Below are 14,123 nucleotides of genomic sequence, written 5' to 3' on the forward strand. Positions count from 1 at the left end.
CTTTGCAACCCAGAGAAACAAAAGCCAGCACATTCTGTTAAATGAAACTGAAGCAACATTGAAGTAGCAAAGAATATTTGGTTGAGGAGAGAATGAAGTTCTACCAGTTTTACCTTCCCTTCAAAGCAACCTGGAGATCTCATTTCAGAGGGCCAGCTTTAACCCTTTCATTACCATCCTGGCTGAAACCACCTCTGGCTCTGAGTACAAATGTTTTGTTTTCATATGTTTTGAATTAAAATCTTCCACCAAACCTTTGTCACAATTTATGTTCCTAACACTAGCTGAATGATAACAAAGTTATTTTACTAAATTCTTTGTTATATTTAAAATTAATTGAAAGAAACACAGAGCATCTCAACAGAAATACAGTAACGAAAGGGTTCAGTTTTGATATATAAGCAAACACTCATGAAGAGACTCTTTGCATTGTATGAGTGTAACGGACGGACAAGACAGCTTGTTCTAGAAAGTTATTGGAATTGGTCTTCATGGTTAACCCTTCAACAGAATTGTTCCAAGTTTGAAAGCTTTTTTTCTTGTCTTTCTTTTCCATCTTTTGTCCTGCATCTTCACTTTTCTCCTTCGTCCTCCTCTCTCTTTGCTCTGCTCTGACTCTTTGAATTTCACAACTGTTCTCGCACGAGATATTTGTCTACATATATTTGTCCCTTTTTTTTCATGAAGATTATCAATTGGCTCCTGAATATTCGCAAACTGTGAAAGCTGGTTCAGTGTATTGTTTCAAAGTAAATCATTCTCTCCTTGGGATACCCTAACCACCCTCATGTGTAGCCATAACGGAACAACCTTACTCTCTCTCTGCCCCTTTCTGTGTTTCATTTGTTTTGCTCTGGTCTCCCCTAATTCACTTGCCCTTCTTCTTTCCATTTCCTGCATCTCTCACATATATCTTTCTTATTTTTTTTTTCTTCTGATGACCCACATTGAGTTGAACATTTCTAATGAGGAAACAAATAACGCAGGATGTATTATTGTAATCAATATGTTAAATGAAATCAATATATCACCAACCAAGAAACACAAAGTCAATATAGGCATAGAGACAACAAGCCAAAGCTTTCCTTGTTCAATCGACCGGAAACATTTGTGGTTGAATGAAACTTGAGGTGGAAAAACTTGTCAGTAATTTTGTTCTGATAAAATCAATGGAAATTGTAACTGTGATCCCTGTTCTGGTGGCACGTAAAAAGCACAAACCGATTGTGGGCACTGCCAGCCTCCCTTGGCACCTGTGCCAGCGGCACGTAAAAAGCACCCACTACACTCACGGAGTGGTTGGTGTTAGGAAGGGCATCCAGCTGTAGAAACTCTGCCAGGTCAAGATTGGAGCCTGGTGCAACCTCCTGGCTTCTCAGACCCAGGTCAAACCGTCCAACCCATGCTAGCATGGAAAGCGTATGGTAAACGATGATGATGATATCGATATAGTGTAAAGATTTTCACAAATATTTTCAAAATATTTCAAACAAAAATTTTGCAATCACTTACTTGAATAGAGGTGGTAAAAAGAGAGAGGGAGAGGGCATTGCCTAGAATATACTAGGGGTGACATTGGTTTGTTACAGATGTTACTCCCACCCCTTGTTCATAATCCCAAGGTAGAATGCTTTATCATTAGTAAACCGCTTTGCTAATTACCATTGCCATCATTTGGCAGTCGTCAATCACTTTGTTTATGTTTTGAAAACTATGTTTTGAAAACAATGGACAGAGGTCAGCAGAGAGAACCCAGTCTTTTGGCCAACCCCTCCAGCCTGCTAAGGACACAGTGAATTCATACTACAGCTTATGACCGCGTGTCTAACAGAATGACAGAAGCAGCCTTAAAAGCACGACCCCTGCTGATTGTGTTACTAGGCTTAAGTAGCCCTGTTGAGCAAGACTCAGGTCACTGCCCTGCAGAATTACTGTCTGGTCAAATGATATTTAGTCACAGCAACCACATGGCAACACCAACTGTATTCATCGGATGCGAATGGCAGAGTTACCAGCATTAATAACAAGAGAGCAATCGGTTAACTTTTGTTCAGTCCAATGTCACTACCTGGACTCGTGTATTTGTACGCAACAATACAGTTAAGCCGGGTGGATACTCCAGCCTGTAGAATGTGTTCGGTAAAAGGTAAATGGCTTTGAACATTGAAGGAAGACAAGAGGCTGTCAGTGGTAGGTGGACTTCAGCTGGCTTTTGTCAAGTCTGTTCACCGACCACAAAACTTCCCTTCCTCTTCTGCCACACACGAAACATAACACTGCATTATCCAGCAACAGGGCATTTCACACTGAAAGGGTTACCGAAAGTGGCAGAAGAGTACCTTGGCCGGTTGGGTACACTCGCTCATATTTTTATTACCACACAAACACAAAAAAATGGTTTCTTTTTCTAGCTCTTCCCTCCCCCCCTCCCCAATAAAAGAACTGCAAAACTTGGCATTTTCTATAAACTTTTTATCGTGGCATGGACATTTTTTCAACAATTTTTCGATTGATAGAGAGAAAGACAGGTAAATAAATAAGGTAGGTAGGCAGGCAGGCAAGCAGACTGATTGATTGATTGCCTATGTGGATTTTCACATCTCAAAAATCAGATCTTTCAGAAAAATATACAATCATCATGCAATTTTCACAGGTACTGCTAGTTATCATTATCATCATCATCCTTATTAAGGTGGTGAGCTGGCAGAATCGTTAGCACGCCGGGCGAAATGCTTACCTGTATGTCGTCTACCGCTACATTCTGAGTTCAAATTCCGCCGAGGACGACTTCGCCTTTCATCCTGACGGGGGTCGATAAAATTAGTACCAGTTACGCATTGGGGTTGACGTAATCAACTTAATCTCCTCCCCTAAGCTGCCCTTGTGGCAAAAATTTGAAATCATTATTATTATTATTGTTGTTGTTGTTGTTGTTATTAAGGCTGTGAGTGGCAGAATTGTTAGTGAGTCAGGTAAAATGCTGCCAGACATTTCACCTATCTTTACATTCTGTGTTCAAATTCCACCAAGGTCAGCTTTACCTCTAATCCTTTTGGGGTCAATAAAATAAGGACCAGTGAAACACTGGGGTTAATGTAATCGATTTATCCCCTTCACATAACTTGCTGGCCTTGTGCCAAAACTTGAAACCATCATTATTATTATTAATGTAGCAAATTGGCAAAATCCTTAGCGGCATTTTGTCCATCTTCACATTCAGGAGTCAATAAATTAAGTACCAGTTGCATACCGGGGTCAATGTAATCAACTAGTACCCCTCCCCACAAATTTCAGTCCTTGTACCTTTAGTAGAAAGGATTATTATTATTATTATTATTATTATTATTATTATTATTATTATTATTATCATTGACATTATTGCTGTTGTTGTTACCATTAGCAACTGCTAGTTTTGATGGCTGCCAGCCAATTTGTTCAGCTTTGAGGTGAACGATTCCAAAGACTTGCCATAAATCATTCCAATGTAACACTTCTGGGAACCAAAGTTAATCAATAACTGGAACTATACAATACACATGCATGTTCTCTCTCCCCCCTCCCTCCCTCTCTCTCTCTCTCTCTTTCTTTCTCTCTTTCTCTCTCTATCTATTGTGATTTTGGCAACCTTCCACAGTTTTTCAATGAAAAAATGTCAGCAAAGACCAGGAAACTACACCTGGCTCCACCAGGACATCACTTAGAATGATTTTGTTTTGTTTTTTTTTGTTTTTATTTTTGCTCTACATTTTTGTGTTTTGTTTATGTTTGCGTTGCCAAGTTCCATCATTGATCCTCCCCCCCCCCCGACCGATTGAATACTCACAGTTCAATCACATGTCTGAACAGCAGGTTTTTTACTTGTATTGAACCAGATGCAGTTTTATGTACAACCTACATACACCAGAGTTGTGTGTGTGTGCAGTTAATGGATGTATTGCAATTGTGCAGAGTGACATAGCAGAATAGGTTTAGTGCAGTGATGGGATCATCATCATCATCATCATCTAATATTAGTTCATTTCTGGTCATTCTGTAGATTGTATTCTGTGAAGATTTTACAAGAGTTTGTGAGTTCCTCTTGTTGTTGTTGTTGTAGCATCCATTTTGGGGGAAATTACTCAGTGTTCGTAGGATGTTACTAAACTCCACGACACTCCTTGAGGTATTGGCTATTTTTTATGCCATGTCTCTGATAAAAATCCAACAAAACTTTTAGGAATTGTTGTGAACTCCAGTAGTTAGTATGAAGGATTAGCTGGTGTGAATTTTAAGTCGTAATTCTCTACAACAAAATGACTTTACTTTCCAATTTGTGCTATAAATGCTAAATGAACATAAATTAATTAATGTAGTAATTATTTTCTCCTTCTTCACGTTCTTCAACTTGTTAATGAAATTTACTTCTGCAATTATGAAACTGTATATTTTTTTTATAGCGGTTCAAAGAACACAAATTTATTTATCTTCAACATACATGCACGCATAAAATGTCCATTAGCGTTTCAGAGTATATATTTCTCGCTATGGTGTTTATGTAGCTGGAGTTAGGATTTATGTATAATGATAACACTTAGAAGTAAGTTATAAGTGACGTGTTTATCAATATATATTCCTGAGTTCAAATTCTGCCGAGGTCGACTTTGCCTTTCATCCTTTCGGGGTCAATTAAATAAGTACCAGTTATGCACTGGGGTCAATGTAATCGACTAAATCCCTTTGTCCTTGTTTGTCCCCTCTATGTTTAGCCCCTTGTGGGCAATAAAATATAAATTCCTACTTCAAAAGTAAAATATATTGATTATCCATTTCCAAATAGGAAACATATAAATAAGATAAAAACCATCACAAAACTAGTGGTACGCAAACAGTCTCCAAACCGGCTGCAGCATCACCAAACCTCTCACCTGTGTTCGTGCCACATAAAAGCATGTAAAAGTCCACTCTGCTGAGTGGTTGGTGTTAGGAAGGGCATCCAGCTGTAAAAATCCTGCCAAAACAGTCACAGAAGTCTGGTGCAGGCTCCAGCCTGGCCGGCTCCTGTGAAACCGTCCCACTCATGCCAGCATGGAAGCCGGACGTTAAGCAATGAGGATGATTTTATATATATATATATAATGTAATCACATGATCGACCAGACCATTGGATGTTGTTATACATGACTAGTCACAGTGCGCTTCACATTGTTTTAGCTCTTGAATGATGTCGCCCTGCTGGCCAAGTGAGCAGGCCAACACTTCCCCCTAATCAGAAGGCTGATCCATTGCAGGGTGACCCTTGTTTACAGCCGAGTGGACTGGAGCAAGGTAAAAATGAAGTGTCTTGCTCAAGAACACAATGCACTCTTGGTCTGGGAATTGGAACCACAAGCTCACAGTTATGAGTGTGACATACTTAATCCTTAGACCACACACACACATGAGCACCCTAACTGTGTTAGTGGACGACCTGGTCTGGATCCGCTAGAGGGAAGTGCTGGACAGATTAGTGTTTTTACACCTTTTATCCCAAGAGAGAGTTTTTACTCCATGGTATAACTGCCGTGAATTTACCTTTCGAAATTAAAAAAATACATGACAAACATCATCATCATCATCATTGTTTAACTTCTGCTTTCCATGCTGGCATGGGTTGGACAGTTTGGCTGAGGACTGGCAAGCTAGGAGGCTGCACCAGGCTCCAATCTGTTCTGGCAAGGTTTCTACAGCTGGATGCCCTTGCTAACACCAACCACTCCAAGTGTGTAGTGGGTGCTTTTTACGTGCCACCGGCACAGGAGCCTGTCGGGCGGCACTGTCATCAAACACGCTCAAATGGTGCTTTTTACATGCCACTGGACACAGGAGGTAGTCTGGCGGTATATTTTAATTAACCTAAAGTTCATTTGTCCCTAATCACTGCTTGGCTCTGATGCTACTATTTCCAGTATGTATATAATTTTGGCTGCGAGAAATAGCAGCCAGATCTTCCTCAAATGCAGTTTGTGTGGAAGGGAAAAAAACCCAGACAAGATGGACTGGAATGGTGTTAGACCAGTGAGGGCCAAGCTGGAGCTAAACAACAACAACAACAACAACCGGTATCTGAGCTGTGTACAGAACTCCTCAACCACACAATACACAGCTTCATTCTGCCACACAATATTCCATAGTAATTCTGCCATGTATGAATGACATTGTGTTGGTTCTATAATAACATTCCTGTTTCTGGAACAGAGAAACCACAGACGGGACAGAGAGAGAGAGAGAGAGACTTCTTTTATCTACAGTCAGGTTTAGTGTTTCTTACTTAGTCTTTTCAAAGAATCATCTGCCAATTCCCACACCCCTCCCTCCCTCCTTCCCCTCTCTGTCTTCACATTCAGATAATCACTAATTCCAAATTTGGAAACACACATTCTTTCACTCTGCTCTCAAGTCAAACTTTGCACACACACACACACACACACAAATATAGTGAAGAGAGGGAGCCACTACTTGTTAGAAACAGCAGTTAAATCTTCCTCAAACTATTCCCTATTCTCTTAACCCTTTCGTTACCATCCTGGCTGAAACTGTCTCTGGCTCTGTAGTACAAATGTCTTGTTTTCATAAGTTCTGAATTAAAATCTTCCACCAAACCTTAGTCACAATTTATGTACCAAACACCAGCTTAATGATAACTAAGTTATTTTACTAAATTCTTTGTTATGTTTAAAGTAATTGAAAGAAACAGAGCATCTCAAAATAAATACAGTAACGAAAGGGTTAAAATATGACACAGTCTGTGAGGCAGTCCAGGATATGCTTAGTTCCCTTATGACTAGACAAGGCAGTCATGGCAGAAACCTTTTTTAACCCTTAGGTTTGTCCAGTCACTGCCCAATAGCTGTAACAATCATCATCATCATTAACGTCATCATTGTTCAACATGGGTTGGACAGGTTAACTGGAGCTGCAAAGCCAGGAGTTGTACCAAGTTCCAGTTGTTTGTTGTGGCATGGTTTCTATGGCTGCGATGCCCTTCCTCACACCAACCACTTTACACAGTGTACTGGGTGCCTTTTTCATGGCACCATCACCAAGGCGATCACCTAGTACCTTGCAAGACAAAAAAAGCCCAAAAACGCCTCAACTGGGAGGAGGGGGGTGCCTTGTGCCAGTTGAGAGATTATAGGGATAGAACGGTAAGATTAGTGTTAATGTAGTGTAGTGAGCCAGTATCTTAATTAGCATAATTATATGTGTAATGAGGAGAGAGAGTTAATATCACCATTCTGCTATTAAGGGCAGTGGATTGACAGAACTGTTAAAGCATTGGAACAAATTCCTTACAGTATTTCTTCTGTCACTCTCTGATCTGAATTCAAAACTAGCTGAAGTCAATTTTACTTTTTATCATTTCAAGGTTGATAAAAGAAGGGACCAGTCAAGTTCTGGGGTCAGTGTAGACAACTAATCTCTCCCTTCCTCTCAGAATTATTGACCTTCCGTCTAAATGAGAAAATGTTATTAAGTTTGTGTTTTGAACATAATTTAAGAAAGATTCTTCAGTGAAACAAAGGTGGGAGTTCAAGCCACTGCTTCTCTGCAGGGAGAGATCACAGTTCTGGCACCACAGACATGGGTTTAGAATGTCAGAGGAAAGAATCACAACCAACCAGCAAGAGACCCAAGAATGGGATGGATGGATATAATATGTGTAGTCCCAGTTGGCCACATGTGGGAAGCCAACCAGAAAGTCTAATGATGGTTGCTTCTGTCAGGCACCTGGGGGTGGGGTCTGAACACTACATTACACTCTTGGAGTAGTTGGTGTCAGGAAGGGCATCCAGCCATAGAAACCATACCAAATCAGACCAGAGTTTGGTGCAGCCTCTCAGCTTACCAGCCCTGGTCAAACTGTCCAACCCATGCCAGCATGGACAACGGGCATTGTTGTTGATGATGATGATGATGACGAAGAGGAGGAGGAGGGGGAGCCAGTACTGATTCCATGTTGGCATCAGGAGTTCAATACAAGAGAGCTTCATCACAATTATGTCTCAGTCTAAAGAAGAATGGTAAATTTTAGTTTTATTAATAAAAGAAAAACAAAAAACATTTTACTAGTGTGTGGCAGAAACGGATTACATTGACGTTGGTTAAACAACTCGTTTATAAAACAAATTGTTTCTAAAACAGGTGTGGCCCCTGGATGCTTTGCATTTTGATTCTACCATCCATAATAGAAATTCACTGACAATGGATTGCAGGAGGCGAAGGTTCAAATTGTGCAATGGTCAGAAAAGTGTCAGCTTAGCGATAGCACTTTGTCCTTTGTTGCTCATTCTAACAGACTGGAGGTTAACCAATTCCAAAGAGAGAAAAACAGAGACAAAGTAAACACTCCACTTCACTAAGATGGCCACACAATTGATTTTTTGCCCTGAATTCTCGACATTCTCATCCATTCCAGTTGTTTCTGGAATGCTCTACGCAGATCACTCCATACACATCTTTGTCTTGTTTCACTGTGGCCATGGTGGGGTACCACCCTAAAGGGTCTTGTTGAGCAATTTGACCCAAGCACTTATTTTTTTTAAGCCTGGTACTTATTCTACCGGTTACTTTTTGCCAAACTGTCAAGTATATATATAAGCCCATAGTATATATATATATATATATATATGTCTGTGTGTATATATATATATGTGTGTGTGTGTGATGTTATTAATTGATTTGAGAACTTTATATTATTGGAAAACCTATATAAAATTAGCTGAAGATTACTTGACATATATTATATGTTGTAATATTTACAGCTTTTAATAAAATTTTGTAGTATGAAACAATTGTACTAAATTACCGGATCCATTCTTGTTGCTTATTTTTTATTATAATCACCCTGCATATTTTTATGGCTAACACCATAAAAAATTCTGGTGCATCTAAATTAAGTACCATATTCATTTGAATCTAAATTGTTTTGCTGAACTTATATATACATACATATATATATGTGTCTATATCAGTGTGTTTATGTTTGTCACCCCCCATCACTGCTTGACAACCAGTATTGGCGTGTTTATGTTCCCGTAACTTAGCAGTTCGGCAAAAGAAACTGATAGAATAAGTACCAGGCTTAAAAAAAGTAAGTCCTGGGGTTGACTTGTTCAACTAAAACCATTCAAGGTGGTGCTCCAGCATGGCCACAGTCAAATGACTGAAACAAGTGAAAGAATATATATAAAATACAAAATGGGAAAGAAAGCAAAGAGAGAGAGATTGATAGATAGATAGATAGATAGATAGATAGATACATACATATATATATATATATTATATATATATATATATATATATATATATATATATATAGATAGATAGATAGATAGATAGATAGATAGATAGATATATAGATACATACACACACACATCCACTCGTATGTTTATATATGCCTTGCTGCTTTCAATTTCCATCTACCAAATCCACTTAGGGTTTTTGTCAACCCAAGGCTATAGTAGAAGACCTTGTTCAAGGGTGCCATGCAGTGGGACTGAACCCAGAACTGTGTGGTTGGGAAGCAAGCTTTTTGTCATATGTATGCAGAAACTGTGCAGAAGATCATGTGTGTGTGTGTGTGTGTGTGTGTGTATATATATATATATATACACACACACCCCACATGTGTGTGTGTGTTTGTTTGTATGTGAACACGTCTGCACATATGTCATCACTATATCAGTTGGCATAATAATTATCTTCATGGTACTCTGTGTGTGAGGAGGTGTAACAAATGGATCCAACAACTGCAAAGTTCAGGATGGAAACCGACAGGAAGACTCTGTTTACTTTAATTTGGGGCCAGTTTAAGGTGTCAAAATCTTCAGTCTTTAAATTCTGCCCCGCTTCCATCACATCTCCGTATATTGGCCTCTGTTGTACAAAACAGTCTCGCTTCACACACATCATCATCATCATCATCATTTAACGTCCGCCTTACACACAAAATATATGTCTGGCCCGCACCCAGTGTACCCGCCTCAGCGATGGTCATCAGTTTGCTATCAATAAATGTTTATGAAGATGACACGATCCCTGAGACTGACTCCATGCTAGAGTGCAGCTGATTCTTTCTAGGTTAGTCTCCTTCCGACAGAATACTATTGAGAAATTTCTTTATCAGTGTTACTGACGTCAAACAACTTCACTCTAACCCCCTCCTCCTCCTCCATCTGTTCTCAAAGACTTTCATTCCATAACCTTATTCAGAAACAAACGTTCAGAGATCGTCGTTTTTACATCCAGATTTTCTACCGACATGGATTAAGGTCACACAGGATCCAACAGGTTGTTACTTTTTGTCACTACCTCCCCGAGGTAGTGACAAAAAATAACAACGCAGGACTCTGTCGAGGCCCCACGATCGGAATGAGTAAATTTCAAATCCGTTAACAAGGATCAACCGGAGGGCAAGTCTGGTGCCAGCAACCGCAGTAATTCCAGCTCCAGTAGTGTATATTAAAAGGGCATCCAGCTGACCATCCAACCCATACCAGCATGGAAAACAAACATTAAAGGAATAATAATAATAATAATAATAATAATGATTTCAAATTTTTCCACAAGGGCAGTCATTTTGAGGGAGGGGATGTGTCGATTAGATCGACCCCAGTACGCAACTGGTACTTATTTTATTGACCCTGAAAGGATGAAAGGCAAAGTTGACCTCGGCTGAATTTGAACTCAGAACGTAATGGCAGACGAAATACTGCTAAGTATTTTGCCCGGTGTGCTGACATTTCTACCAGCTTGCCACCTTAATCATCATCATCATCGTTTAGCGTCCGCTTTCCATGCTGGCATGGGTTGGACGGTTCAACTGGGGTCTGGGAAGCCAGAAGGCTGCACCAGGCTCCAGTCTGATCTGGCAGTGTTTCTACAGCTGGATGCACTTCCTAACGCCAACCACTCCACGAGTGTAGTAATAATAATAATAATAATAAATATAGAGTTGGAGAGGATATGAAAAGGGCAGAAAGCAAACAAAAAGGAAAAATGCATTTTGAAATAGGTTGAAGATAGTTTAGTCATCATCATCATCATCATCATCATTTTAATGTCCCCTTTTCCATGCTTGCTGACAGTCAGATGCCTTTCCCATCAACAACTCCCTTTCCAAGTAAAATAACAACTCCTTACTGCCAGACATGTTTTCATGGAATATTGGCAAATGGCAGGGACACTCATTTGCAACTATCACACAATGTCAGGGCACAAACGCAGACAGACACACACACACACAGATGCATATGTGTGTGTGTCTGTCTGCGTTTGTGCCCTGACATTGTGTGATAGTTGCAAATGAGTGTCCCTGCCATTTGCCAATATTCCATGAAAACATGTCTGGCAGTAAGGAGTTGTTATTTTACTTGGAAAGGGAGTTGTTGATGGGAAAGGCATCTGACTGTCAGCAAGCACACACACACAGATGCATATGTGTGTGTGTGTGTGTGTGTATCATCTCATTTCACATCCACTTTCCATGCTTGCATGGGTTGGACGGTTTGGCAGGGAGCTGTTTCGGCATGGTTTCTATGACTGGACACCCTTCCCAATGCCAACCACTTTACAGAGTGTGCTGGGTGCTTTTCACGTGCCACCACCGGCACAGGTGCGTCTTTAAGTGGCACTGGCACCTGAAAAGACAAGCCTGTATGCAAGGAAGACAGCCATTGCACTTAGCTTGATGCATCTTATCAAGTACAGCAAATCACCACATCTCCCAGTCCCTTGTCATTTCCTTAGTAAAGCCCAGCGTCCAAAGAACCTTTCACCTCACCACTTCATCCCATGTCTTCCTGGGTCTACCCCTTCCACAGGTGCCCTCCACAATTAGAGCTTGGCACTTCTTTATGCAGCTGTCCTTTTCCAGCAGGCATGGGGATCATGGTTCCAGGTTAAGTACTCGGGTCAATTCATTCAACTAAAACCCTTCAAGACACTGCCCCAGTAAGGCCACAGTCCAATGACCGAAATAATTAAAAAGCTCCTTTCTGTTTCCATATATCATATCCACTCCCAATGCTTTTGCTTGCCTTGGGCTATAATGAAAAATACATACCCCAGATTTCCACACAGTGGGCTTGAACTTGGAACCCTGTGGTTGGGAAGCAGACTTCTTAACTAGGCAGCCATGCCTGTTCAGTTTGTTGACCAAACGTGGGGCACCTGGGTGAGTGAAGGAAATTAAGATTGAAGTCTGTTGTGAATTAATGGTGAAACTTGGTTCTGCTCTGTTGTTTCGTAGCCCCCACACCTCCTTGTGTAGCAGCAGCACTCTTTGAAGATGGCAATGTCAGTTCTGAAAAGAAATGCCAGATTGTGTAAAGAAGAGGAAGTATGAAGAGGCCGGGTGGAGGAGGAGGAGGAGAAGAAGTTGTTGTTGAAGTAGGAAGGTTAACATAAGAAGCTTTTGCCTTTCTCCAAACGTCCAACCCAAAAATAGACCAAACCAGTTAATGAATGAAAAGTCTGTTGACGGGGGGGGGGGGTTCTTGTGTTTTTTGTTTTGTTTCTGGAAGTGACCATCATTGGGATGGGAGGAGAGCAGCAGGAAATCATTTCTGTTTTCTTTACCAGTTCAGATGAACTCGTGACTGCTCTGTGTTTAGTATGTTATGTTTATACAGCTGCATTCATAAACTGTCTCCCCACCACCACCATTAAAAGCATGTGGTTTGATGCAATTGTGTCCTTGAGCAAGACACTCTCCCATCGCTGCAATCCACTCACATGACAAAAATATGTTGTGCCTTGAAATTCAAAGGGCCGGGCTTTGTCACGTGTTGTTGTGTCTCCTGAGAAACTATGTTAAGAGTATGCGTGTCTGTGGAACACTCAGCCACTTGTACATTAATTTCACAAGCTGTTTCGTTGATCGGATCAACTGGAACCCTTGTCATCATAACCTATTTCTTTACTGCCCACAAGGGGCTAAATACAGAAGGGACAAACAAGGACAGACAAACAGATTAAGTCGATTGTATCGACCCCAGTGTGTAACTGGTACTTATTTAATCAACCCCAAAAGGATGAAAGGCAAAGTCGACCTCAGCGGAATTTGAACTCAGAACGTAGCAGCAGACGAAATACTGCTAAGCATTTCGCCCAGTGTGCTAACGATTCTGCCAGCTCAACCAATGGAGTACCAGTTCTCCATCTTCCCTTGCTCCCTATTTTCGCAGCTGTGTAATTAAGGACCCTGATTCCCTGCCAAATATTCTCAGGTTCAGTCCCCACTGCTTGGTTCCTTGGATGTTTTATGCAATAGCCCTGATCTAATCAAAGCCTTGTGAATGAATTTCATGGGTGGAAACTGAAAGAAACCCTATTGTGTATGTGAACCCTTGTCCAGAAGTGCAGGAACAAAATTTGCTTTGGAACTGCAAACCCAGCTCCAAACATTTTCACAAACAAGGTCAATTTTTTCAATCTTATTATCGTAATACAAACACAGTTGGTATTATAATAATAATAATAACATACCAACAGAACTATAAAACCTAATAAACCGGATATTATTATAAAAGATCAGACAAAAAGGATGTGTTTACTAATTGACATGAGTACTCCTTGTGATCACAATAAAGCGGCGAAAGAATTTGACAAGATCAGTAAATATAAAGACTTGCTAATAGAAATTGAAAAAATGTGGCATCTCAAGGCAACTACAGTACCAGTTATTGTAGGATCTCTAGGAATAATAAAAAAAAAAGGTACTGAAACCTATTTGAAAATGATACCAGGCTTACCATCCCTACAGGAAGTACAAAACATCGTGTTAACTGGAACGGCTCATGTACTGAGAAGAGCATTATCGCTGTGAAAACAACATCTATCCATGAATTTATTTATTTATTAATTTTTTAAATACAAATTTTGCCTGTGAATTTGCATGTGTAATCTGGGAATGCATACAATGAGTTTATCTGCCCTAGGTGTACGGAAAACACCCGGCAAGGAACGGAAGAAAATTTAATAAATAAATTCATGGATAGATGTTGTTTTCACAGCAATAATGATCTTCTCAGTACATGAGCCGTTCCAGTTAACACGATTTAGTTATTACTACTACTACTACTACTACTTGTACATCAATCAA

At 40.2% G+C, this 14,123-nt stretch overlaps 1 protein-coding gene across 5 annotated transcripts in view; it reads left to right on the top strand.

Annotated features, from left to right (window-relative positions):
- LOC115224274 (cGMP-inhibited 3',5'-cyclic phosphodiesterase A) overlaps window positions 1-14,123 on the top strand; it is a 303,573-nt gene that overhangs the window by 259,400 nt on the left and 30,050 nt on the right. The window lies entirely within an intron of this gene.

The sequence above is a fragment of the Octopus sinensis genome, linkage group LG2 (genome assembly GCF_006345805.1).
Source record: "Octopus sinensis linkage group LG2, ASM634580v1, whole genome shotgun sequence".
Lineage (NCBI taxonomy): Eukaryota > Metazoa > Mollusca > Cephalopoda > Octopoda > Octopodidae > Octopus > Octopus sinensis.